Source organism: Pseudochaenichthys georgianus, unplaced genomic scaffold (genome assembly GCF_902827115.2).
Source record: "Pseudochaenichthys georgianus unplaced genomic scaffold, fPseGeo1.2 scaffold_151_arrow_ctg1, whole genome shotgun sequence".
In the NCBI taxonomy this organism is placed as follows: domain Eukaryota; kingdom Metazoa; phylum Chordata; class Actinopteri; order Perciformes; family Channichthyidae; genus Pseudochaenichthys; species Pseudochaenichthys georgianus.
In genome coordinates, this window is record NW_027262359.1 from 361789 (window position 1) to 388057 (window position 26269).

At 42.9% G+C, this 26269-nt stretch overlaps 1 pseudogene; it reads right to left on the minus strand.

Annotated features, from left to right (window-relative positions):
* Window positions 1-7135: 7135 nt before the first annotated feature.
* LOC117441148 (zinc finger protein 208-like) overlaps window positions 7136-26269 on the minus strand; it is a 447659-nt pseudogene continuing 428525 nt past the window's right edge.

A 26269-nucleotide genomic window follows, 5' to 3' on the forward strand; every position in this document is an offset into this window, starting at 1 on the left:
ATTCAAACGGGATCGAAAGATAATCTTTGTCTCTCCATTCACTTCAATACATAATATTTTCGAAATAAGGTCCCATGGAGCTCCACCGGAAGGGGAGGGACTTCGCCTCTCTATTGGCCTTGTGTTGGGTAATCCTTTTTTCCATTACAGATCCCATCCCAACAGAGCCATCTGTTGATGTAACGTCAGAATTGACATGCATAATGTTCACTGTTCCTTTAAGTTTCGTTTTCTGGCTGTCAGTCTGCCGACAGCTGTTTCACACAGCATTAAATCCAAGCCATTGTCCGATGCAGCTTATGATTCCAATATACGATCCAGTTTGAATGCTGCTCATACCCGGCCGCTTTCCCAGCCTTGGCTCTCAGTCTCTCCTTTTGCGTCTTGATGAGTGCAGGTGGTGACAATCTCCAGCTGATTGTGGCGTGTTGTCCAGCTGATCCGGGATGACGGTGTCGGTTGTGAAGTAATCCAATTGTTTGTCCAGTGAAAACGATCCTTAATCCAATGCGATATGTTTCTTATTGTCCAGTTTCACTCAGAGTACGATTCTACTTAATGTAATGGCAGTTTAAATGTTCCAGTGTCCTATATCTTTTTGCCATTACTTCACAGGAGGGTTTAGAGCAGGCATCCTCAAAGTACGGACTCTGGTCCGGATCCGGACCGAACCACAACTGTCTCTGGACTCTGAGCAAATTATACTTTTCATATGTATTATCTGTGTTATCTGCGAGACATCGCCACAACGCAACGAGTCAAAATGATCCGCTATGTCCATAGACTGCAAACAGCGCTCATCGGACATTTATGAGAGAAAGTCTCTAATGTCCGAGTGCAAGTGAATGCGGCACAAGATGCACGTCATGTAACCCCTCCCCCTGTCCTGGCGCGAGCGTGGACATATGATTGGCGGCGATTTCATTTGAACGGGACAGCGCAAAACGAGAAGCATTTGGACCCAAGCACTGAAGGAATGAGGTATTTGCGGTCTACACTGACAGAGAAGAGACTGTCAGTTTGGCTGTACTCAGCATTGAATCAAAACGCACTAAAGCTGTTGATCTTAATACGTTTGTGAGACGTTTTGCTGAACAAAATGGTAATCGCCGCATTCAGCTGCAATAGACGTCAACTTGATGCTCTGCTCACGGGTGAGCATACAAAACTATTAAGATGATGACCTTACGTGTGTAAATATATTTTTTTCTTTGAGGGGGTCTGCCCCCAAAAAACAGTTTTAAGTCCTGAGAAAGTCAAATAAGACGGTGTGTAAAACTACACTGCCCAGCCAAAAAAAAGTAACCACTTTAATTTAACTAGGCCAGTAGTTAAGGACTTTCCACTGGATAATAACTGAAGTATAAAAGAATGCATGACTGAAGTGATGGAGACCATGTTGAACATGAAACAAAAATAGAAAATAACAGGTCAAATCAAGCAAATCCCCCTCTCAGATTCCACAGCAACCAGAAGAACATAAATACTTGCTGGTGATTTGATTAATCAGCTTTGTGATGGAAATAAAAAATGCACAGTGCATTTCCTTAGCTGTGGATGAGTCCACTGACACCACTGACATTGCTCAGTTGCTGGTGTTTGTGAGTTTTTATGATGAGGCAAAGGGAAAGTTTGTTGAAGATGTGTTGGGCCTGACGAACCTCCGTGGACACAAGGGGGCAAGACATTTATAAAGCAATAATGGGAATGCTGAATGAAAAAGAGTGCAGCTGCCTTTATTCATAACTGCAGCTCTTACACTGCGACTCTGAGGGGTCAAGCACAGACACAATAACAATGACAACTGCTGCATACAGATTATTTTAGTTTTTGCAACCTCGTGTTAAGAATCTTGTTGCAATTGTTTAAAAGTTTGAATGACCGTAATAAACGGACCTTTGTCTTATTGGAACATTTATTTTGGACCTTTAAGATTTGTATTTGAGTACCCCTGGTTTAGAGTGATCCTGACGCAGACACAAACATATGAAGTTCCGGTCTTTTGCTGCAGTTGTAGAATGATGTTTTATTGCTTTACATACCAAGGTTTAAGTACACGGTGTCAATAGTTGTAGAATGAGCATCTGCTGGGGCTGGAGTGGCCGTCTGGTAGAATCGGTATGCTCTTCCTCCTGTGTCCTCTTCCTCTCCTGTCACCTATGACCCCTTTTATACACCCCACCACCAAGTGTTCAAAAATAATATTGCACTATACATATAAATAAGGTAAACTGAGACACCAACAACACCCATAAAATGGCTCCTACAAAGAGTGTGGGAAAACCTTTTCTTAAAGTATTCACCTTAAAGTCCATGAGCGAGTTTCACTGTTCACATGCTTCATGTATCTGGAACATATTTACGATGTTTTCAGTTTGATTCTATTCACTTGTTGAAATGATCAGACTACCAAAAATAAAATGGCCTTAGAAACAGACTCGTCACCCTGCATATTTGTTTTGTTTTGCAGCATATTATAAACATGTCATTCCCTTATCTTTAAATACCCCAGGTTGTGTAGTGATGTTTTTGAGGTGTAATGTCCACATCGCAGACCTGAAGTCGTGCAGTCAATGTATGCGAAGTGTACAGGACATTGGTCTCTGAGACTCAAAAAAGCCTTTCTCGCCTACCTGTCCACTTTGCATACTTGAGATCCTGCAGTCATTTCTCAAAGATGGTGTGGCATATAGGGAGGTGCAATCTCCTGATGGTATAGACTGTATTATAGTGGACATCTGCAACCCTAGAAAACAAGATAACATTAGGATAATCAATGTATAGAATAGTGATGGCAAAATGAAGCTTTGAATGAAGCATCGAACCACTTGGACAATTGTGTCGGAAATAGGTTCATTTCTCGAAGCTTCAGGTACAGCGACCTCTCCTGGCGAAGTTGCAAGACTGCAGTGGGTTTATCGTATCTTTGCCTTGTTCGATGCCTTGTTCGTTTGCCATATTCGATGCACACACACACACACTAAGACTGAGTGAATATCATGTTCTATTTGCAATTAAAGATTGATAAATGTGTGTATTGGGTTATTGAGAAGAGACTAGAGAGTGCTGGACACTTGCAGCAGTACATAGTGGGGAGCATCTCAGTGATATCCATAGGCAGCAAAAACAGCAGTTACTAGCAGAGAATGAAAAGGTGAAGGAGAAGAGACAGGATAATAGGTCAGCTCTGGATGTGGAATTAGTAAGAGTGAGTAATGACGTGGGGAAAACATTGAAAATGAAAGAGATAATGGCAATAGTGTACTTTGATAGCGCACTAAATGACTGCTATCGTGTCAGTAGCGGGACCTTAGCATATATATAGGATATACAATATATACAAATACACAATATTGGACACAGACTATAAAGGGCTCACAGTTTCATTCACTAATGAAAGCCAAGCACATGTTTGTTTCCACTGTTTCATTGTGTGCATAGGCCTGTCGCAATAAGAAAACGGTTGACTTATCGCTCCAATACACACCTCAATGCTTTATTTTGTAGTCTATCCATTTGTAAGTGATGTTTTTGCTGCTGTTCCATACGCTATACAACCACAGTCTGTTGTGGACCTCATCATTGATCTGTACATGTCTACTAATGCTTGTTTGTCTGCGCCCCAGTTGCATCCAGCTACAGCTCGCAATACATTTAAACATTTTGTTTCCACTTGATTAATATGCGTTTTCCATGTGTATTTGCTATCAAACCACAGTCCTAGGTATTTGAACTCATTCACCTTTGTCATTGGACGATCATAGAGTGTTAGCTGTTGGCCATCAAGGCAAGGCAAGGCAATTTATTTGTATAGCACAATTCATACATTAATGCAATTCAAAGTGCTTTACAGGATCAAACAGAGAAAACACAATACATTGAGAAGAAATACAAAACACACAAAATAATTAATTAAAAGAGAGAAAACCATGTTTAACAGTTCGAAAATTTGAACATTTAAATTTGAAAAGCCATATTAAAAAGAAATGTTTTTAGACCTGATTTAAATGTTTCAAAAGTGCTTGCCATTCTCAGATGTTCTGGGAGTTTGTTCCATGCATTAGGAGCATAGATGCAGAAGGCTGCTTTCCCACGCTTTGATCTCACAAATGGAACAGTGAGCTGGCCTGCGCCTGAAGACCTAAGGGGTCTGCTGGGTTCGTACCACTGAAGGAGGTCCTTGATATATTTGGGTCCTAGCCCGTTTAGTGCTTTATATGTGTGCATTAAAATCTTAAAGTCAATTCTCTCACTAACTGGAAGCCAATGCAGTGATCTCAGCACTGGAGTGATGTTATCTGTTCTCTTTGTCCGGGTTAAGATTCTGGCAGCAGCATTTTTAATTAGTTGGAGTTTACGGAGTGATTTTTTTGTGAGGCCTGTGAAGATGCTGTTGCAGTAGTCAAGCTTGCTAAAAACAAATGCATGGACAAGTTTTTCAAGGTCTTGCTTCGACATAAGGTATTTAATACGTGAGATATTTTTAAGATGGTAGTAGGCTGATCTGTTGATTGCCCTGATGTGGCTGTTAAAATTGAGGTCAGAGTCTAAAATTATACCTAAGTTTCTTGCTTGACTTTTCGGTTCGAGTGATAATGATTCCAGGTGTGCAGAGACTTTAATTCTTTCTTCTTTGGTTCCAAAACCAATTACTTCGGTTTTTTTTGTGTTGAGCTGTAAGAAATTACGGCACATCCAGTCATGTATTTGTTTTAGACATGTGATCAATACATCAGTAGGACCGTATTCATCTATGGAAAGTGATATGTAGATTTGGGTGTCATCAGCGTAATTATGATAGGAAATGTTGTTATTTCTAATTATTTGAGCAAGTGGCAGCATGTACAAATTGAATAGAAGGGGCCCGAGGATCGACCCCTGGGGAACTCCACATGTCATTTTGGTTTTGTCCGATGTACAGCTACCAATTGAAACAAAATACTCTCAGTTTTCAACATAGGATGTAAACCATTTTAGGACAGTGCCAGACAGACCCACCCATTTCTCTAGTCTTTCTATTAAAATGTTGTGATCTACGGTGTCAAACGCCGCACTGAGGTCCAATAGAACTAAAACTGTCGATTTCCCACAGTCGGTATTACAAAGAATGTCATTTAAAATCTTTAATAAAACCGTCTCTGTGCTATGACGAGACCTAAAACCAGATTGGTGTCAAAAATGTTATTGGAGGTCAAAAAACTGTTAAGTTGAAGGTAGACAACCTTTTCAATTATTTTGCTTAAAAATGGTAAATTTGAAATTGGCCTGTAATTACCGATTGTCAGTGTATCGAGGGTGTTCTTTTTTAAAGCGGCTTAATAACTGCAGTTTTCAAGCCCTTAGGGAAGTCACCAGAATGGAGCGACATGTTCACAATCTGCAGTACATCTGAGGCAATATAGCAATAGTGCGTTTGTTTGTAAATATGAAAATATCTTAAAATCAATACAAATGTATTTATTATGAACGTTAGTCCTTAACATCTATCTCTGTGTATATCACCATTCAAACATCTTTTAAAAGTTGAACAAACTCCACACAGCTCAGTAAAGACTGAAATGTTGACTTTATTTGATCATTTCAGTAAAAACTAACGTTCATATTTCTCTTTTTGATTATAATACTGATGAACGTTCAAAACAAAGCACTTTGGCAACTTACCACATACTTTTTAAAATGCTTAATAAGCACCGTAACTTTCATGATATCATTTCTCGGTCATAATCGGTTGTTTCCGTGAACGGCCGACTGTTGAGTGACAGCAAATGTTGCGGCAGCAAGGCATTGTGGGGCAGCATTTTCGCTTCTCCTGTCGGTTAGGGAGGTCCAGTGGTTCCTAAGCTAAAGGAGGTTATAAAGGAGGTTTGAAACCTCCTTTCCTATCATTCTCATCATTCTAGAGAATTCGAACGGCACTTATCATGGCTGCCACTGATGGACTTCCGGGTCATTTCACTCCTTTAGGAAGGTTCCTAAGCTAAATGGACTATTCGACTGCAGCCCTGCCTTCTCTTTATCTGTCAATGCCAGCCTCTCCCCATCAACCAAAGCTGGCATTTTAATGGATTCCTTTTCCCACTCATCTGCTGAAACATGGACCAGACATCACCTAATGTTATTTCTCTGCCAATGGTAGAACACAATTCTCTCCATGTTCTCTTTTGTGTGCATTTTACTGTCCTTCAAGCAGCTGCCCTTTTCCTTTGATACTCTAAAACATTATTTTGTGTCATGTTTCTTTAATTCTCTAAATGCATCGTTTCGCTATTTAGTAGCCCTGCTGCATTCCTCATTCCACCATGGCACCACTTTCTCCCTACCCTTGGTTTTTGCTTTGGGTATACTGTTCTCTATTAGTATATGTTGCGTTATGTGGCTTGTAATGACCTCTATGCTTCCCTCTGATGTTAGCAGGTGTACCGACTCCTCACACCATATCCTACATTTCCCCCAATCAGCTTTAGCAAAGCACCACCTGGTTATCACACCTCCTTCCTGCATATATACATTATTATTCATTTTAGGAAGCACTGGATAATGGTCACTTCCTACAGTGGAGTTATTCAAAACAAACCATTCACATGTATGAACCAAACAGTTTACAGTTTGACACTAATGTCAGAACCAGGCATGAGACTTTCCCCCTGTGAACATCTACTCTTGTGCCATGTCCATCATTAAGGCATACTAGTGTTCTTTCCTCCAGCATTTCTTCCACTATGTTTCCGTTACTGTCTGTATGGTTGCTGCCCATAGACGGTTGTGTGCATTGAAATCACCACACCAAACTTCCTTCCTGTGTTTATTTTCTGCTATTTCTTTAAATATATCAGTGGTTAGATTTAGACATGGGTTGTATACATTGATTATCCTAATGTTATCTTCTTTTCTAGGGTTGCAGATGTCCACTATAATACACAGTCTATACCATCAGGAGATTCCACCTCCCTATATGCCACACCATCTTTGAGAAATGACTGCAGGAGCTCAAGTATGCAAAGTGGACAGGTAGGTGAGAAAGGCTTTTTTGAGTCTCAGAGACCAAGGACCTGTACACTTCGCATACATTGACTGCACGACTTCAGGTCTGCGATGTGGACAGTACACCTCAAAACCATCACTACACAACCTGGGGTATTTAAAGATAAGGGAATTACATGTTTATAATATGCTGCAAAACAAAACAAATATGCAGGGTGACGAGTCTGTTTCTAAGGCCATTTTATTTTTGGTAGTCTGATCATTTCAACAAGTGAATAGAATCAAACTGAAAACATCGTAAATATGTGACACTGTGTACTTAAACCTTGGTATGTAAAGCAATAAAAACATCATTCTAAAACTGCAGCAAAAGACCTGAACTTCATATGTTTGTGTCTGCGTCAGGATCACTCTAAACCCTCCTGTGAAGTAATGGCAAAAAGATATAGGACACTGGAACATTTAAACTGCCATTACATTAAGCAGAATCATAGTCTGAGTGAAACTGGACAATATAAGAAACATATCGCATTGGATTAAGGATCGTTTTCACCAGACAAACAATTGGATTACTTCACAACCGACACAGTCATCCCGGATCAGCTGGACAACACGCCACAATCAGCCAGAAAACGAAACTTAAAGTAACAGTGAACATTATGCCTGTCAATTCTGACGTTACGTCAACAGATGGCGCTGTTGGGATGGGATCTGTAATGGAAAAAAGGATTACCCAACACAAGGCCAATAGAGAGGCAAAGTCCCTCCCCTTCCGGTGGAGCTCCATGGGACCTTATTTCGAAAAAATTATGTATTGAAGTCAATGGAGAGAGAAAGATTATCATTCGATCCCTTTTGAATTGTGCCACGAATTACACATAAGATCACCAAGATGGACGTCACTACTGTCTTGTCAACAAAACGATTGCCTAACCTCACTATCACCACAATGAAACACGTCCAGAAGAATGTTATGCAAAGCTGCCTGCCTTCCTTTGATTCTCTCTGAACTGCCTGGTTTTTTAATGTTTAATGTCAACCATTTCTGCAGATAGCATGAAGTAGAACAGATCGGCGATGCTAATGTAGCGTTAGAATTTCTCCCCTGGGCTTAAATTGTGTATTATAGAATGATCACACCAGTGACAGTACTCTTCAAAGGGTTCACGAAATATGACTACTACTCTTACTGTTTAACATGTTGGGTTACTTAATGTTACTTCATGTTAAGGCTAATAAAAATGACAAGGCTGTAATGCTAATTAACATGCTAGCTACTAGCTAGGTAGCTAACTTGATCCAGCCACTCCTGGTCCTTTCATCAGACGGGAAGCGAAAGAACGAGCAAGACCCATTGCTGGTATGATAACAACCTGGTACTAAGCACACAGGCATCTTGTTAAAGTTATCTTATCTTAGCCAGCGCCATAGAGATAGATTATATCTCTATTGCGCTGATCTTAGCTATCTCACATGCGGCTTTCACACCAGCGCTTTTCAGTTTCTAGCTCCGAGCGCTCTAAAGTATTCACTGTCCGACTCACACAAGCAGCTGATGCATATCCCCAGTTCCCCTTAGCCTAAGTGAATGTGTATCCGTCTGAATTGACACTCTTTGGTATCACAACGCTGTTATGAAAGTTTCTCTGGTATAAAACGGGTGATGTTAGCATAGCAACCGAAGCTAAACTGACTACTTGCATCCGATAGCTGAAATAATACAAAACAACACGTCTGCCTCTCTCCACAATGATCGATAACAGTGAACGGATGGTCAAAGTAAGGTACAAATAAACAGAATCACACGAAGCCTGGTTAGTGTTGGCTGACTTTATAAAGTGTGTTTATAGGCACTACTGCTTGGCAGGCATAACAGTCGACCCATGTTCAGGGGAGGTGGGTTTAGTTTCCTGCACGCCTCGACGTAAGCGACGCCACCTCTTAGCTCCGAAGCTCTTGCCTCTGGACCGACAATTTTTTGGAGCTGGAAATGAAGCGGATTCCGGAGCTAAGAGCCGGCGCCGCTGCGGTGTGAACAGGAAAACCCGACGCTTTTCAGGCTCTAGCTCTGAGCCGGAGCTGAAAAGGCACTGGTGTGAAAGGGGCATTAGTGGAGGAAAACAATTGTGACATCAATTACGCGACACTGGGATTAGTAGTCTTTGTAGTTGCGTATTTTTCATAGTCTTATATTTCAACAGTTTTAGACAAATTGTGACTTTTTTGGCATGGAAATTATTTGTTAAGATTGACAAACATCAAATGTGTAATTCATGGCACTATTCAAACGGGATCGATAGATACGTTTTCTCTCTCCATTGACTTCAATACATTATTTTTCCGAAATAAGGTCCCATGGACCGGAAGTAGATGGGCGTGACTTAGATCTATAAATGGGAATTGTTTATTTTTTACAGATTGTAAACTGTGAAAAAAAACAAAATATGCTTAATTGCGGCTCCTACACTCTTAAAACCACTATGGTTTTTCTCCTGTGTGAACACGAAGATGTGATTTGAGAGCTCTTGATGTCGTGAACGTTTTCCCACACTCTTCACACCAGTACGGTTTTTCTCCAGTATGAATACGGTGATGTGATTCTAGAGAACTTGATGTAGTGAACTTTTTCCCACACTCTTCACACCAGTACGGTTTTTCTCCAGTGTGAATACGGTGATGTCTTTTGAGAGCACCTGATGTATTGAAAGTTGTCCCACACTCTTCACAGCTGTACGGTTTTTCTCCTGTGTGAATACGTTGATGTATTTTGAGATTACTAGATGTAGTGAAAGTTGTCCCACACTCTTCACAGCTGTACGGTTTTTCTCCTGTGTGAATACGTTGATGTATTTTGAGATTACTCGATATACTGAAAGTTGTCCCACACTCTTCACAGCTGTACGGTTTTTCTCCTGTGTGAATACGTTGATGTATTTTGAGATTACTTGATTGAGTGAAAGTTGTCCCACACTCTTCACAGCTGTAAGGTTTTTCTCCAGTATGAATACGTTGATGTGCTTTGAGATGACCTGATCTAGTGAAAGTTGTCCCACACTCTTCACAGCTGTAAGGTTTTTCTCCGGTGTGAATACGTTGATGTGTTTTGAGATCACCTGATGTAGTGAAAGTTGTCCCACACTCTTCACAGCTGTAAGGTTTTACTCCCGTGTGAATACGTTGATGTGTTTTGAGAGCACCTGATGTAGTTAAATTTGTCCCACACTCTTCACAGCTGTAAGGTTTTTCTCCAGTATGAATACGTTGATGTGATTTGAGAGCACCTGATCTAGTGAAAGTAGTCCCACACTCTTCACAGCTGTAGGGTTTTTCTCCTGTGTGAATAAGCAGGTGGCTCTTTAAAGTTCCAGATGTTGTGAAGGATTTGTCACATTGCTGACAGCTGTGACTTCTCTCTCTTCCTTTCGGTTTCTAGAACAGACGGACAGAGAAAGAGAGAAAGTCAATCTAAAAAGCATAAATACACAAGTTAACAATAAAAACTCACTTAAAGTGGACCTATCATGCTATATTTTAACAATATATTGTAGGGCCATACCTATATTAAGTATATAAATATAGTATTTTTTTCAAAATACCAAAAAGATCCTGCATTTTAGCCACGCCTCATTTCGCTCTATTTGCTCATTCCAGCACTGTTTTTGCAGGGGGCTGATTCTGTGAGCTGACCACGCCCTCCTGCAGCTGACCACGCCCCCCTGCAGGAGAGGGGAGTGTGCTCTGAGATCAGCTGCTGGGCTGCAGCGGGGAGAAGAGGGGGAGAAAAATAGATCTCCGTCCTCCGTGTTTTATTCTTATAGAAGTAAGAAGAGAAGTAATGGGGCAGAAACCCTCCTTTTTACGCAGCGGTCCAGACAGACATCAAACGGCGACACATATTCAGTGTGCAGTTCCTTTGGCATTAGGGCAGGGATATCTAGATACTTCCCAAGGTTTGACATAATGAATTGTGCTTCTTTTAAAGCAAGCAACGATGTTTTCAAATCTGTAATCAAAAAGCTCCTCAAAAACGCTATCGAAGCAGTTCCTGCAGTTGCTACGTTAGTTCAAACAGTAACAACGGACTATTTTTCTTAGCGGATGCATGTCAATTTAAATCAATACATACAACTATAGAAAAAGAGCCACAGTGGAGAATAAACAGAAGGGCAACCATGGCAACCAAGCGTCTCCAGCGCTTTCGAGCGGCAATGGCCGGCCGTGGCCCAACCTCTCATTCCCCTGATAGGTGGAGAATTGACCAATAGCCGTAGCCCCACTTTATTGACATCTGTAAAGTGTTCAAATCTGGATCAGTCTGTATCAGATCCATTGCAGCCCCTTTTTAAGAGATTTGGGTATGGAGGAAAATAGAGAGGGTTGTGTTTTCTGACACTTGGTGAGTTCCCTGGAACACCGGGGACACATATTCATGTATAAAAGACGTACAAGAGTGCATTTTGCATGATAGGTCCCCTTTAATATAAACCTTGAGTTAACAAAATACTACTTATCAACTGTTTGTGTTTATTATATTTGATACAGTAACACAGCAATATTCTAACCAAAGTATATACCAGAGGTGGGGGACTCGAGTCACATGACTTGACTCACATGACTTGACTCGAGTCACATGACTGAACTCTTGTCACATGACTTGAATCGCATATATTTTTACTTGAGACTTGCTTGACTAACATTGATAAAAGACTCGACTTGACTTTGACTTGGTGTTCATGACTTGAGACTTGACTTAGGCTTGAGACAGATGACTCGAAAGGACTTTACTTTTTAAAATAAAATATTTGCATTGTACGAAGCCCCTAGACTGGGCAATGAAAGAAAAAAAAGAGAGAAAGTAGGAAGTGGAGCGCACAGGAGACGGCCGTTTCATTGCAGACTGTTAATGAACTGTTATGTGGGGAAATACATACATTATTTGAAATATATTTCAAACTCGGACTTCATTTTAGGGACATTTCGGCCAGGGGTGTAGAGTTATTTGTTCAAGCACCGGATCGGCAAAACAGGAGAGTCTGTGAACCAGTCTGCCTTGACCTATGTATTCATGTCTGTGACTCTCACAGTATCTGCTGCACACAGCTGCTTCATAGAAGAAAAACCTCCTTCACTTCATGAAATCTCTGCAGCACCAGGAGGCAGTAATGTGTAACTGAGAAGAGCAGCACCAGCTGCAAAGAGCTGTGCCTTCACTGTGTTTACCTTCATTGCTTGACTCTCACCCCAGTAACTTGAGACTTGCACATGTATGACTTACTCTTACCTCTGGTATACAGGAGACAGAGGGAGACGGCATGCTGTCACTGCGAGTCTCAGTATGCTCCATTCCTCTTGTGTTTTGTTTTGTTGGTCTAATTATTGTCTAAACTTTGCCATGTCTTTATGAAATGTACATTTGAGAGACCATGCTTTTGATCCTGTGGATTACATTGGCCTTCTGCAGACCATGTCTGGCCATTCAACTTTCCAAGACACACCTGAGTGACAGCACGAACAGGTATGGCCAGGAGCCCCGGCCTCTACGCTGCTACAGACGCGAGGCTATGCCAGAGCTACAATGCGATCCTACGAATACACCAAGCCATCTGTGCTCTTCGTTATTGGATGAAATCCCTCGGGAGCCGCTTAGAAACACCAGGAAAAAGAGACGAGGAAGGAGGGGAGGCGTTCAGAATACGGCGGAGATTCAGCCGGCCACCACTTCCATCCATCATTCTCACAAACCTGCACTCACAACAACGTGGACACACTAAGGACATACACAAGGTACTGTCATGAATTTCTCGAGGCCTCTTTATTATGTTTCATGGAAAGTTGGCTACAATCTACGATGCCTGAATCTCTCTTTAGGCGCGTTCACACCGCAGTACTTTTCCCACTTTAGTTACGATATAGTTCCGAAATGTTGCGTTCACACCAAAAAGAGCCGGAACTAAAATTAGTTAATGAACCTTTTCACCCCCTTTTCCATCCCTGCTAGAGAGCAGGGACCTTCGTGGGAGAAAAAGGTTCCTATGTCTGAATGGCTGGGCGGATTGCAAAACACGGCCAGTAAAACTCCCAAAAAGTTTTGTGAAGCCGCCATTTTATTATCCTCGCATTAGCATTAGCCCAGCGCAGAAACGCAGAGAGACTAACTTATAGCAACACAAAATAAAACATGGCAGCGGTGGAGATGAGGAGGTGTCGGCGTTCTGGGGACTTCCGGCCGGGGACTTTGGGCGGCAGTATACGCCGTGAAGTGGTTTGCGGCCTGCCAGTAAACCCAAAGCAGAAGAAGAAGTGACATCAGCAGCTTCATTTGCCTAATCCTCCCCCAGGGACTTATTCCGGTGTGAACGCGATCTGTACTTAGTTCATGAGAACTAAAGAGTTCTCATGAACCTTTGTGGGAAAAGTACTGCGGTGTGAATGCGCCTTTTGAAGTACCCGGATTCACCCTTGTTCGAGCAGACAGGGATGCGAACTCGGGGAAAACCAGAGGAGGCGGTATTTGTGTGTATATTAATGATCTGTGGTGCCGATCATACTCAGTAAATGTAAAACCTGCAATCCCAACGTAGAAATTCTCGGCATGAAGTTAAGACCCTTTTATCTGCCTAGAGAATTTGGGTGTATTTTACTGTTTGTTGTTTACGTGCCTCCCAGCGGCAGAGGACACTGTGTTCACAAGCTGCAACTCAGCCACCCCGATGCACCGGCAATAGTGCTCGGGACATGAAGCAATGTCGCCTGGAGACTGTGTTACCTGGGTTGCAGCAGTATGTTAGGGATCACAGCAGGAAAGACAATATCCTGGACAAATACTGTGTTAATGATAAAGGAGCCTATGTGTCTAAATACAGACCACCAATACTGAACTCTGATCATAATGTTGTGAATATGATACCAGTGTATAAGACCAAACTCAAGGGAAGTCAACCAGAAAAGAAAGTAATAAGGACATGGACAAATGAAAGTAGGGAACAGTTGAAAGCCTGTTTTGATTGGGACATTTTTCAGGAAGGTTCACCAGATGAAATAACTACTGTTACCAAAGACTATATTAACTTCTGTGTTCCCACTAAAGAAATACAAATCTTTCCAAGTAATAAATCATATGTGACTAAGGACATTACAAAAAGTTATAAAAACCATGAAAATAGCTTTCAAAAACAAAGACTATGGAGCACTTGAACAGACAGAGAAAGAACTGAAAGTCAAATTGAGGGAATCAAAACACACTGAGAGCTTTTGGGAAATGCTTTTAAAGCCAAAGACCCCAAAAAAGTGTGGGACACCATGCTCTGGTTCATATCATCACTAAACATTTAGATAAATGTCACACCTATGCAAGAGCCCTCTTCCTAGACTTCTCAGCAGCAACACAATACAAGCAGACATCTTGGTGTACAAAATTGCCAAAATGGAGGTAAATCCATACCTGATTTACTGGTATGCCACTTTCCTCACCAGTAGAGAGCAACATGACCAAACCCTGTCAACCCAACCAATGTAGGGGCCCCCCAGGGCTGCGGGAGTTCAGCTGTGCTCTTAGCTTCTTTTAGCTTCTTTGGATGACTTTACTGAACTGCTGTCTATAGTGTGTTTTGACCTTGACCGTCTAGTCATTGTTGGTGATTTTAATATCCATGTTGACAACCCCCAGGACAGAGGGCTAAATAACTGTTTTGTGTTCTTGATAACTATGGTGGGGACTCTCTCATGACATCCAACTATAGGCCCATCAGTATCTTACCCATAGTATCCAAGGTATTTGAGAAATTGATTGCCAAACAAATCAATCATCTCAACAACTGCTCCTTTCCACTGCATCCAATGTAATTTGGATTCAGGGCTAATCACTCAACAGAAACAGCGACATGCTTCTTCGTGGAGAAAGTTAAGGCATCAATGGACAGGGCAGGGGTTGTGGGGGCCGTGTTCCTTGACTTACGGAAAGCTTTTGACACTGTTAATCACAACATCTTATTGCAAAAAATACTCAACTTAAATGTTTCTATAGAATTCACCAACCTCTTTAATTCGTATCTTTCATCCCATTCCCAATGTGTTCAAATTGAGAACCATAAGTCTAGTGTTTGTCAACTGGAGTACCGCAGGGCTCTGTATTGGGCCCAATGCTGTTTAGTATGTACATAAATGATCTGCCTTCTGTGTGTGGAGAATGTGATGTATTAATGTATGCTGATGATACAGTTTTACCCATGGCAGAACCACAGAAGAGGCTGCTACCAAGGTCACTGATGTGTTGGAGAATATTACATCCTGGCTTAACAATAATTGTTTGCAACCAAATGTCTCAAAGACAGTGTGTATGTTCTTCTCCAAGGGCCACAGCATTATAACAGAACAAGATATTTTCTTTTCTGGAAGGAGACTTCAGGTTGTCTCGGAGTACAAGTACTTGGGAATACATATTGACACAAAACTCAATTTCAAAACCCATATAAAAAAGGTCTGCAATAAAGTAAAGTGCAATATGTCAAATTACAGATACATTAGAAACTTCCTATCATCTGCAGCAGCTAAGCTATACCTTCACTCAATGGTCCTCTCCCACATCTACTACTGTCTGATCAGCTGGTCTAATGTTCACTCTACAGCTCTAAAACCACTGGAATCACTGTATAAACAAGCACTCAGAACACGAGACAAAAAGCCATTCCGGTATCATCATTGTCACATTGTTAAAAAGTATAATCTGTTCAGCTGGGAAAATCTCATGGTTTACAAAAACATCTGCTTAGTTTATAAGATCACATCTCGGCAGGCTCGTCAGTCCCCTCCTGTTCCCTGGCTAAATGACGCACTGCGTGCTAATAGAACCGTCCTTAGGGCAGCAGAGCGGAAATGGTGGAAATCCAAACACCAAGACGACCTCCTAACCTATCAGGCTCTCCTCTCCTCTTTCTCTGCTTCGATCTCTCAGGCAAAAAGCACTTTCTTTCAAGATAAGATCCAATCTTCCTATTCCAATCCTAAAAAACTATTTTCCATCTTCTCCACCCTCTTGGACCCTCCCAAAGCCCCTCCCCCCTCCTCACTTCTGTCAAGCGACTTTGTTAACCACTTTGAAAAAAAGGTTGATGATATTCGCTCTTCTTTTTCTGACTCACGTTTACTCACCGATGGGTCACCAGAGCCTCCTTCCACCCACACACTAAGCTTCTTTTCCCCTCTCTCGCCAAGTGAGGTTCTTACCCTCATTACCTCTGCCCGCCCTACCACCTGTCCTCTGGACCCTATCCCCTCAAACCTCCTTCAGACTATCGCTCCTGATATTCTACCTTTTCTCACCCATTTCATCAACACTTCTCTAACTTCTGGTCACTTTCCAAACAGTCTCAAGGAGGCAAGAGTAAACCCTCTCCTAAAGAAACCCACTCTCAACCCGTCTGATGTTATAAACTACAGGCCTGTCTCTCTCCTCTCGTTCCTGTCTAAAACACTTGAACGCGCTGTCTTTAGACAACTCTCCTGCTATCGCCATCAGAACAACCTTCTGGATCCGCACCAGTCTGGTTTCAAGGCAGGTCACTCCACAGAAACTGCCCTCCTTGCTGTCACTGATGAACGGCACACTGCCAAAGCAGCATCCCTCTCCTCTGTCATCATCCTGTTGGACTTGTCTGCTGCATTCGACACGGTGAACCATCAGATCCTCCTTCGCACTCTACAAGAACTTGGAGTTTCAGGCTCTGCACTTTCCCTCCTCACCTCATACCTCAAAGACCGTACCTACAGGGTAACTTGGAGAGGATCCGAGTCCGACCCTTGTCAATTAACTACAGGGGTCCCTCAGGGCTCTGTTCTTGGTCCCCTCCTCTTCTCCATGTTCACAAACTCGCTCGGATCTGTCATTAGTCCGCATGGTTTTTCATACCACTGACGACACCCAATGAATTCTTTCCTTTCCCCGCTCAGAGACCCAGGTCGTCGCACGCATCTCTGCTTGTTTAGCTGACATCTCTCAGTGGATGTCCGCTCATCATCTCAAGCTCAACCTTGACAAGACTGAACTGCGTGTGCAGATACACGCTCTACAACATCAGCTGACGTCCCCAGCTGACCCAGAAAGCGACCCAGCTTCTGGTCCAGGCTTTCATCACCTCACGCCTAGACTACTGCAACTCCCTCCTGGCTGGTCTACCTGCATGTGCCATCCGACCTCTGCAGCTCATCCAGAATGCAGCGGCTCGTCTGGTCTTCAACCTTCCTAAATGTTCCCACACCACGCCGCTCCTCCGCTCCCTTCATTGGCTTCCGGTAACTGCTAGAATTCACTTCAAGACACTGGTACTTGCGTACCATGCTGCAAATGGATCTGGCCCTTCCTACATCCAGGACATGGTTAAACTGTACACCCCAGCGCGTGCTATACGCTCTGCATCAGCCAAACGACTCGCTGCACCCTCGCTGCGAGGGGGACCCAAGTTCCCATCAGCAAAAACACGTGGGTTTGCTATCCTGGCTCCAAAATGGTGGAATGAGCTCCCCATTGACATCAGGACGGCAGAAAGCTTACACACCTTCCGGCGCAGACTGAAAACTCATCTCTTTCGACTCCACTTCGAGCGATAGAATTACTAACAAAGAACTGCTAACAGAGCACTTGTATACTAATAAAGGACTGGCTTATCTATAGCCAGTTGAGTAGCACTTGAAATACTTGGCTCTATGAAACCTGATGTACTTATATGATTCTGTTTTCTTCAAGGTTGTGTCTTCCTGGTCGAATGTACTTATTGTAAGTCGCTTTGGATAAAAGCGTCAGCTAAATGCAATGTAATGTAATCACTCGTGGGTTGGCTCCTCCTCCTCTGGCTGGCTGCATCAGCCTAAAGTCCACCTCAACCAGGGCTACTAGAGGTGCGGCTAGGGGAGACTGCACCATCCCATTTAGGAAGAGCGCATTCAGCCAGGCTGTCTTTCATTCCACGCATCCCATCAATGGAATTCAATACCACAACCAATGAGAGAGTCCTCATCCTACTACACATTCAAGCACAGTGTTAAAAAGTGGCTCATTAATAATCAACAGTGTCAGCACTGATGTGTGGGTGTAGGTGTGTGTATGAGTGCGTATTGTTGACTTGCTCTTATCTTTATTCAGTGATGTCATCTATTCTAAATATGTACAATGGTATAACAATGTCATGGTATTTTTATTATTGGTTTTAGGATGTCTATCACCATCTGGCAAAGGGACTATCGGTGAAAACTAGCCTTTTGGCTAATTCGAGTACTTTTACATGTTTTTAATATGTTGATTAATGTACACTGTCCCTTGTTTTAAATAAATCAATTCAATGGGACGGAGCCCACGCACAATAAGGGGCACACTCTAGACTTAATGATCTCAAAGGGTCTGAATATCTCTGAGGTTGTGGTGACTGATGTTGCACTCTCTGATCATTCCTTTGAGAGCTCTATTTCTGTTCACACAAATGTTCAAAAAGAGGTAACCACAAAGCGATATTTAACTGAAAACACTATAATACTAACTCAGAATGTTTCTTCCACACTTGCCCCTGCTAACATCTCAGTAAATGAGCTAGTAGATCATTTAATTCAAAAATAAAAATGTTATACATGCCATTGCTCCAACTAAGGTAAAGGAAGTGACTGGCAAGAAAATATCTCCATGGAGAAAGGCCATGACCGTGAGAACAGAAAAAAGAGTGTCGAAAAGCTGAACGTAGGTGGAGAAAAACAAATCTCCAGGTTCACTTTGAAATATATTAAGAGAGACTTGGCTTTATCATTTGGAATTGTAAATTGCACGACAGTCTTTCTTCTCTGACATCATTGCCAAAAACAAAACAATGCACGTGCCTTGTTTGCTACCGTCGACAGAGTCTGACAGTGTCAGTATCCCCCCCATTCAGAACATCAGACAAGCAGTCAGTGCCTCTGCATCAGGTACAGCAGATGTGTTGTCCCTGTGTCCACCTAAAATCAATACAAACACCATGACACAGTTCCATAGCGGAGAAGTGCAGCGCCTGGTCAGGGAGAGGGAAATTGCCTTCAGGACTGGTGAGAGGGAGCTGTACAGCACTGCCAGAGCCGACCTGAAGCGGGGGATCAAGCGGGCCAAGATGGACTACAAGGGGAAGATTGAGGACTGCTTCCGGGGCAACGACTTCAGGCGGGTGTGGCAGGGGGTCCAGCAAATGACCAACTACAAACCCAGCCACCCCTCGGCCGACGGGGGTGACCCTCAGCTGGCGGAGGAGCTGAACTCCTTCTACGCCCGCTACGAGACAGGGCTATCGGAAGCAGCCACACCATTACACCTACCTGCCCTCAGCAGCCTCACCCTCACAGAGCACGAGGTGAGACGCACACTGAAGGCAGTGAACCCGAGGAAAGCAGCGGGGCCGGACGGAGTCTTGTGACAGGGGCTGACTGCTGAGAGACTGCGCTGACCAGCTGGCGGGGATCTTCACCAATATCTTCCACCAGTCCATGTCCCAGGCCATCGTCCCATCCTGCCTGAAAACATCCACAATCATCCCGGTGCCGAAAAAGAACAACATCGGCTGCCTAAATGACTACCGTCCAGTGGCACTCACCTCCACCCCCGCTAAAGTTTTTGAGCAGGTGGTCCGTCCCCACATCGTCTCATCCCTCCTTCCCGGTCTGGACCCCCACCAGTTCGCCTACAGGGCTAACAGGTCCACGGTGGACACCATCGCCACAGCTCTACCCTGTCTCACCTGGAGAGTAGGGGGAGCTACGCACGGATGCTCTTCGTGGACTTCAGCTCTGCATTTAATACCATCCTCCCTGACAGACTGGTGACCAAGCTATCAGTCCTGGGAGTATCCCATTCCTTGTGTCTATGGATTAAGGACTTCCTGTCTGATCGCCCCCAGAGAGTGAGGATTGGCACCCACACCTCCACGTCCCTCAGTCTCAGCACCGGATCACCACAGGGCTGCATGCTGAGCCCCCTACTATACGCCCTCTACACCTATGATCTCGTCCCCGCCCACACCAGCAACTCCATCATAAAGTTCGCTGATGATACCACCATGGTGGGCTGCATCTCAGGGGGTGATGAGACCGCGTACATGGAAGAGGTGGAGCAACTGCTAGCGGTGTGCAAAGTAAACAACCTGCAGCTGAACAAGCTGAAAACCCAGGAAATAATCATTGACTTTAGGAGGAAGAAGACCGTCATGCAGCCCCTGTACATTGATGGAGGCTGTGTGGAGAGAGTCTCAGTGATCAAACTCCTGCGCGTTCACCTGGCGGAGGACCTGTCCTGGAGGACCAACACCACGGCAACCGTCAAGAAGGCACAGCAGAGACTCTACTTCCTGAGAATACTCAGGAATTACCACCTCAGACAGGATCTGCTTGTGTCCTTCCATCGCTGCGCCGTGGAGAGCATCCTCACCTACTGCATCTGCGTGTGGTTCCTCAGCTGCACAGCCGCAGAGAGGGGTGCGCTCCAAAGAGTCATCAACTCGGCCCAGAAGATCATCGGTTGCCCCCTCCCCTCCCTGGAGGTACTGTACAGCTCTCGTTGCCTTAAGAAGGCAGTCAAAATCCGCAAGGACCCACACCACCCGGGTAACGAGCACTTCGTACGGCTGCGCTCAGGCAGGCGCTTCCGTACAATGTCTTCCCGGACAAACAGACTCAAGTTCAGTTTTTTTCCCAGGGCCATATGTGCACTAAACGCTGCTAATATTTAAGTTATATAAGCCTTCCGTGCAATATGAGGGGAATCGTGCAATTTAATTTGTTTATTATTTATTTATGTACATATTCCCTTTTTTTAAGTCCCATTTATTGTTTTTATAGTGTCTTGTTGTTTTTATATTGTCTTGTTGTTGCGTGTTGGCACCTTGAGTCTGTTGTAATTTCGTTGTACCTGTACAATGACAAATAAAGTTCTATCTATCATCAGATTAATGATAAAAACCTAGAGGACATTATTCAACTTCTGAAATCCTCCTCCTGCTGCCTTGATATTATTCCAACAGGGTTTTTCCAAGATGTTTTTCCTTGCATGGCCTCAGATCTACTTCACATATACCTCATTCACACCAACGGTGTTTCAGGGCCGGTTCGGAGCTGGAGCTTGAAAAGCACCGGGTTTTCCTGTTCACACCGCAGCAGAGCAGCCTCTTAGCTCCGGAATCCGGTTCGTTTCAAGCACCAAAAATGTCCGGCCAGAGCAAAAGCACCGCATACGTCACGCTTACGTTGAGGTGGGATCAACTCCTGAACAACAACAAAAAGCCTGCGTTTTAACCAGTTTGTACACAACGATGGAGAAAGTTAACAAGCAGCAGTGGTCCACTGAAGAGACTAGCTACCTACTGGGAATCTGGTCTTCCGAAGAGGTACAGAGGAAGCTGGAGCACAATCGGCCATTGTTGTTGTTGTCAGTGTCAGATGGGAGGGGTTTCCACGCGGTTTGGCTTTATGAAGCAGGCACGCAAACGGTTACGTCATTACGCAAACGATGACGCAATGACGCAGCACCAGTCAGACCATAGTCTGACTGGTGCTGCGTCATTGCGTCACCGTTTGAAAAGTGTGAAAAGAGCCAGAGCTAAACCGAAGAACCGGTTCTGAACCTGAAAAGCTCTAGCACGGAGCTTGAACCGGAGTTGCGTTGGTGTGAATGAGGTAATAGTAAAGTCTCTTCACTCAGGTGTTTTTCCACAGGCTCTGAAAACTGCAGTCATTAAACCGCTCTTAAAAAAAGAATAATCTAGACGCTTCAGTAATGAACAATTACAGGCCCATATCAAACCTCCCATTTCTAGGTAAAATCATTGAAAAAGTAGTTTTTCAACAGTTGAGTAATTTCTTGAATTTAAATAACTGTTTGGAACGCATTTCCACTGCAGGGCCTCGCACGGCTTAGTACGGTATAGTTAGGCCTTGGTAGGCCAGGCTCACTTTATGCTGCGTTTCCAATACAGTTTAGGAACTGGGACAGTAACTATAGTAACGCAGTGTAGGCGGAGCCGTGACGTCATCTTCAATGTGTGTCACGACCCGATCTGCAGCCCTGTCCGATCTGCAGTGCGCATGTGCGAGATGGTCCGCCATATTGGACAACTCCAGGCGGCAACCCAAGATGGACACTTGACACAGTGGCTTTTAGCAAAGCTCAAAAAGAAAACTCGAGAGAGATGAGTTATTGTTATTACAACGTGACTTCACTATTATTTAACAACTCTTTTTATTGGGTCATTGTATTGGGTTAAGTCAGGGGTACTCAAATACAAATCTTAAAGGTCCAAAATAAATGTTCCAATAAGACAAAGGTCCATTTATTACGGTCATTCAAACTTTTAAACAATTGCAACAAGATTCTTAACACGAGGTTGCAAAAACAAAAATAATCTGTATGCAGCAGTTTTCATTGTTATTGTGTCTGTGCTTGCTCCCTCAGAGTCGCAGTGTAAGAGCTGCAGTTATGAATAAAGGCAGCTGCACTCTTTTTCATTCAGCATTCCCATTATTGCTTTATAAATGTCTTGCCCCCTTGTGTGTCCACTGAGGTTCCTCAGGCCCAACACATCTTCAACAAACTCCCGCTTTGCCTCATCATAAAAACTCACAAACACCAGCAACTGAGCAATGTCAGTGGTGTCAGTGGACTCACCCACAGCTAAGGAAATGCACTGCATTTTTTATTCTATCACAAAGCTGATTAATCAAATCACCAGCCAGTATTTATGTTCTTCTGGTTGCTGTGGAATCTGAGAGGGGGATTAGCTTGATTTGACCTGTTATTTCCTCTTTTTGTTTGCCTTCAACATGGTCTCCATCACTTCAGTCATGCATTCTTTTATACTTCAGTTATTATCCAGTGGAAAGTCCTTACCTACTAACCTAGTTAAATCAAAGTGGTTACTTTTTTTTGGCTGGGCAGTGTAGTTTTACACACCGTCTTATTTGACTTTCTCAGGACTTAAAACTGTTTTTTGGGGGCAGACCCCCTCAAAGAAAAAAATATATTTACACACATAAGGTCATCATCTTAATAGTTGTGTATGCTCATCCGTCAGCAGAGCATCAAGTTGACATGTATCACAGCTGAATGCGGCGATTACCATCTTGTTCAGCAAAACGCCTCACAAACGTATTCAGATCAACAGCTTCAGTGCGTTTTGATTCAATGCTGAGTACAGCCGCACTGACAGTCTCTTCTCTGTCAGTAGACCGCGAATACCTCATTCCTTCAGTGCTTGGGTCCGAATGCTTCTCGTTTTGCGCCGTCAAATTCAAATGAAATCGCCGCCAATCATATGTCCACGCTCGTGCCAGGACCGGGGGAGGGGTTACATGCATCTTGTGCTGCATTCACTTGCACTCGGACATTAGAAACTTTCTCTCATAAATGTCCGATGAGCGCTGTTTGCAGTCTATGGACATAGCGGATCATTTTGACTCGTTGCGTTGTGGCGATGTCTCGCAGATAACACAGATAATACAGATAATACATATGAAAAGTATAATTTGCTCAGAGTCCAGAGACAGTTGTGGTTCGGTCCGGATCCGGACCGGAGTCCGTACTTTGAGGATGCCTGGGTTAAGTACATTGTCAGAATAAGTGAGAAATGGATGTAACTTCTGTTAGACAGCTATCATACATACTGAAGAAATATTGACTGAATGTATGCAATATGTATGGCATTCATAATTTATATCTAATTACATTAACTGTGAATGTCCTTCATTTTATTTCAAATAACTAAATATTTTAATAAAGATATTTGAGACGTTTATGACTCGCGCATGCACGATGCAAATCGGGCAGCCGTCTAGATGTCAAATGTCCCATTAGAGTTGCCGTATGGAGTTGTCAAATATGGCGGACCTTCTCGCACATGCTCACTGCAGATAGGGCAGGGCTGCAGATCGGGTAGTGACAATGTGAACCACAAAACCAACATCAGCCGTTAGCTGTTAGCCCTCAGAGCTCACAGCACCTCATATCTGTTCAGAAACTAGACGGAAGTTAAACAAGTACAAACCACAGACTGTCTGTGTCATGGCGAATACAGTCGCTGCTTTATTTATGTCTGTATAGGGCGTTCCGAGCTGAATAAGGGCGTCAAATGAAGGAAAGACGCCCGCCTGGCGGAAACGCTGGAATTAGGAATATATTGTGATGAAGTGCACACTGACCTGAGCTCCAGGGGTCTCCTTCTTCTCCTCCATGCTGCTCATCAGCTGTCCTGATGAAGACCACAGAGCTGCTTCATTATTAATATAATACAAATATTTAGATATAATTCATGATAAACTGTCAGGAGTAAAGAGGAGGAATTCAAAGAGTTTATTCAATGATATGTTCTATTTCTAGATACTTCTATGTAGTGTTTTATCACACCATGTGCAGTGCCTTGTCTCATCTATGCTGCTGTGAGTAAACATGTTCCAAATTGATCCATTTAGTCAATGTGATGCTAAGCAGAGGAGAACATGATAGAAAGGTCAGATAGTTATTAACGTTACATGCACATGACTTTAACCATTACGATAAAAAGTTGATTTCTGTTTAAATTATTATTAATATAATACAAATATTTAGATATAATTCATCATAATCTGTGTAGCAACTTACATTCTAACTTACAGCTCGCAGTTTGTTCACTTTTATTTCATTAAAATGACTTTATTCACATAGAAAGTGACATTAATGGATGTTTGAACCACGGTTATAACGCTATCCGTGTGTAACTATCACTAAGTTAACACAGAAAGCAAACATTAGCTAGAGAGACTGTTTAATGTACTCCATGTATACAGTATTTTCTGTATATTGTGTATTCTTTAGATACTCTAGTGATATGTGTCCCGTGTGTATACTTGCTGCTAATGCTTCATTTTTATTATCTTAGTGCATCTTTTAAATAGGTTTAACTCTTGTAATGCCTGAAAACACTTCTGCTGTGACACATTCATTTCCCAGTTTAAGATAAATCATTATTTAAATAAAGTATATCTATTTATCTAATGAGCTAAACCGTCGCTTAGCTTAGCGTTAGCTGCTAACTGAAGAACCGCATTCATTTCAATGGGAAAATGCTACGTCGCGGTGAATAGCGATGCTAATAAGCTAGTTAGCATTCATTTAAAACCATATCTATGGTAAAGAGCACCAACACAACAACTCAAACCGTCTTAAAGACAACTGGTGTAATAAATAACTAACATAAAGTCAGCTGAGAATTACAAATCAACTGTTACTCCCCCAGAGCCGAACTGGAAAGTTTTTTTGTGAGTTTCTTTCTTCCAAGATTACAGCTGTTGTGTTAAATAAGATAACTTCTGATTCGTGATTAACTGTAAGCTAAGAGGTGTAAACTTAATAAATAGTAAATAGTAAATACACTTAATGAAACCTCTACATGTGTTTAATCCACTCACCTCTTCTTTTGTCCTTCTTTTGTCCTTCTTCTTCTCTCGTTTTCTTCTTCTTCTTCTTTCGTGTTTATTGGCGGTTGGCAAACCAACTTGTAGGTGCATTACCGCCACCAACTGGACTGGAGTGTGGACAAGAGACTATGCCGAAAACAAGAAACAAAAGAAACAAAACAAAGAACCCAAACTCTAGATTATTTTTAAATGTATCAATTTCTCTTATAACGTAATAATCTCACAATATATATTGCCTGATGTTTCCCCTAACAGCCCTGATAGCAACAAGTCATGGAATATTGCTTTCTTCAGTGTCTGGAAAAGCACATTTCTCTGAGTACTATATTTCCTGCAAAGCAGTAAAACATGCTCAACAGTTTCTGGCTGGCTGCAGTGTATACACTTTCCGGTTGGATGCTTTCCTATTATACTTAGGGTGCGTTCACACCTGCCTTGTATAGTCCGGTTGAATCGAACCCTGGTGCGTTTAGCCGCTTGGTGCGGTTCATTTGGGTCGGTGTGAACGCAGTCCGAGACCTCTTAAGTGAACTAAACAACCGGACTCTGGTCCGCTAAAATAGGTGGTCTCGGATCGCTTGCTTGCGAACTCTGGAGCGGTTCATTGCTGGTGTGAACGCAGTCCGCACCAAAACATAGGAAGCGCAGTATTTACGTGTCACAAGAACGGGGATCAAATCTTTAGCGAAAGAGTCTTTCAAGACATCCGCGGTTGTTTAGTTAAAGAGTAAAGCAGAATTAAGTGTTGAACAGTGTCGTGTAAAGTAAAAATTCTCCGTCAGCTACATAAAAGTAAGAACACCTGTCCTCGGTGAAACGCCCCTCCTCTGCAGAACGTCTCATG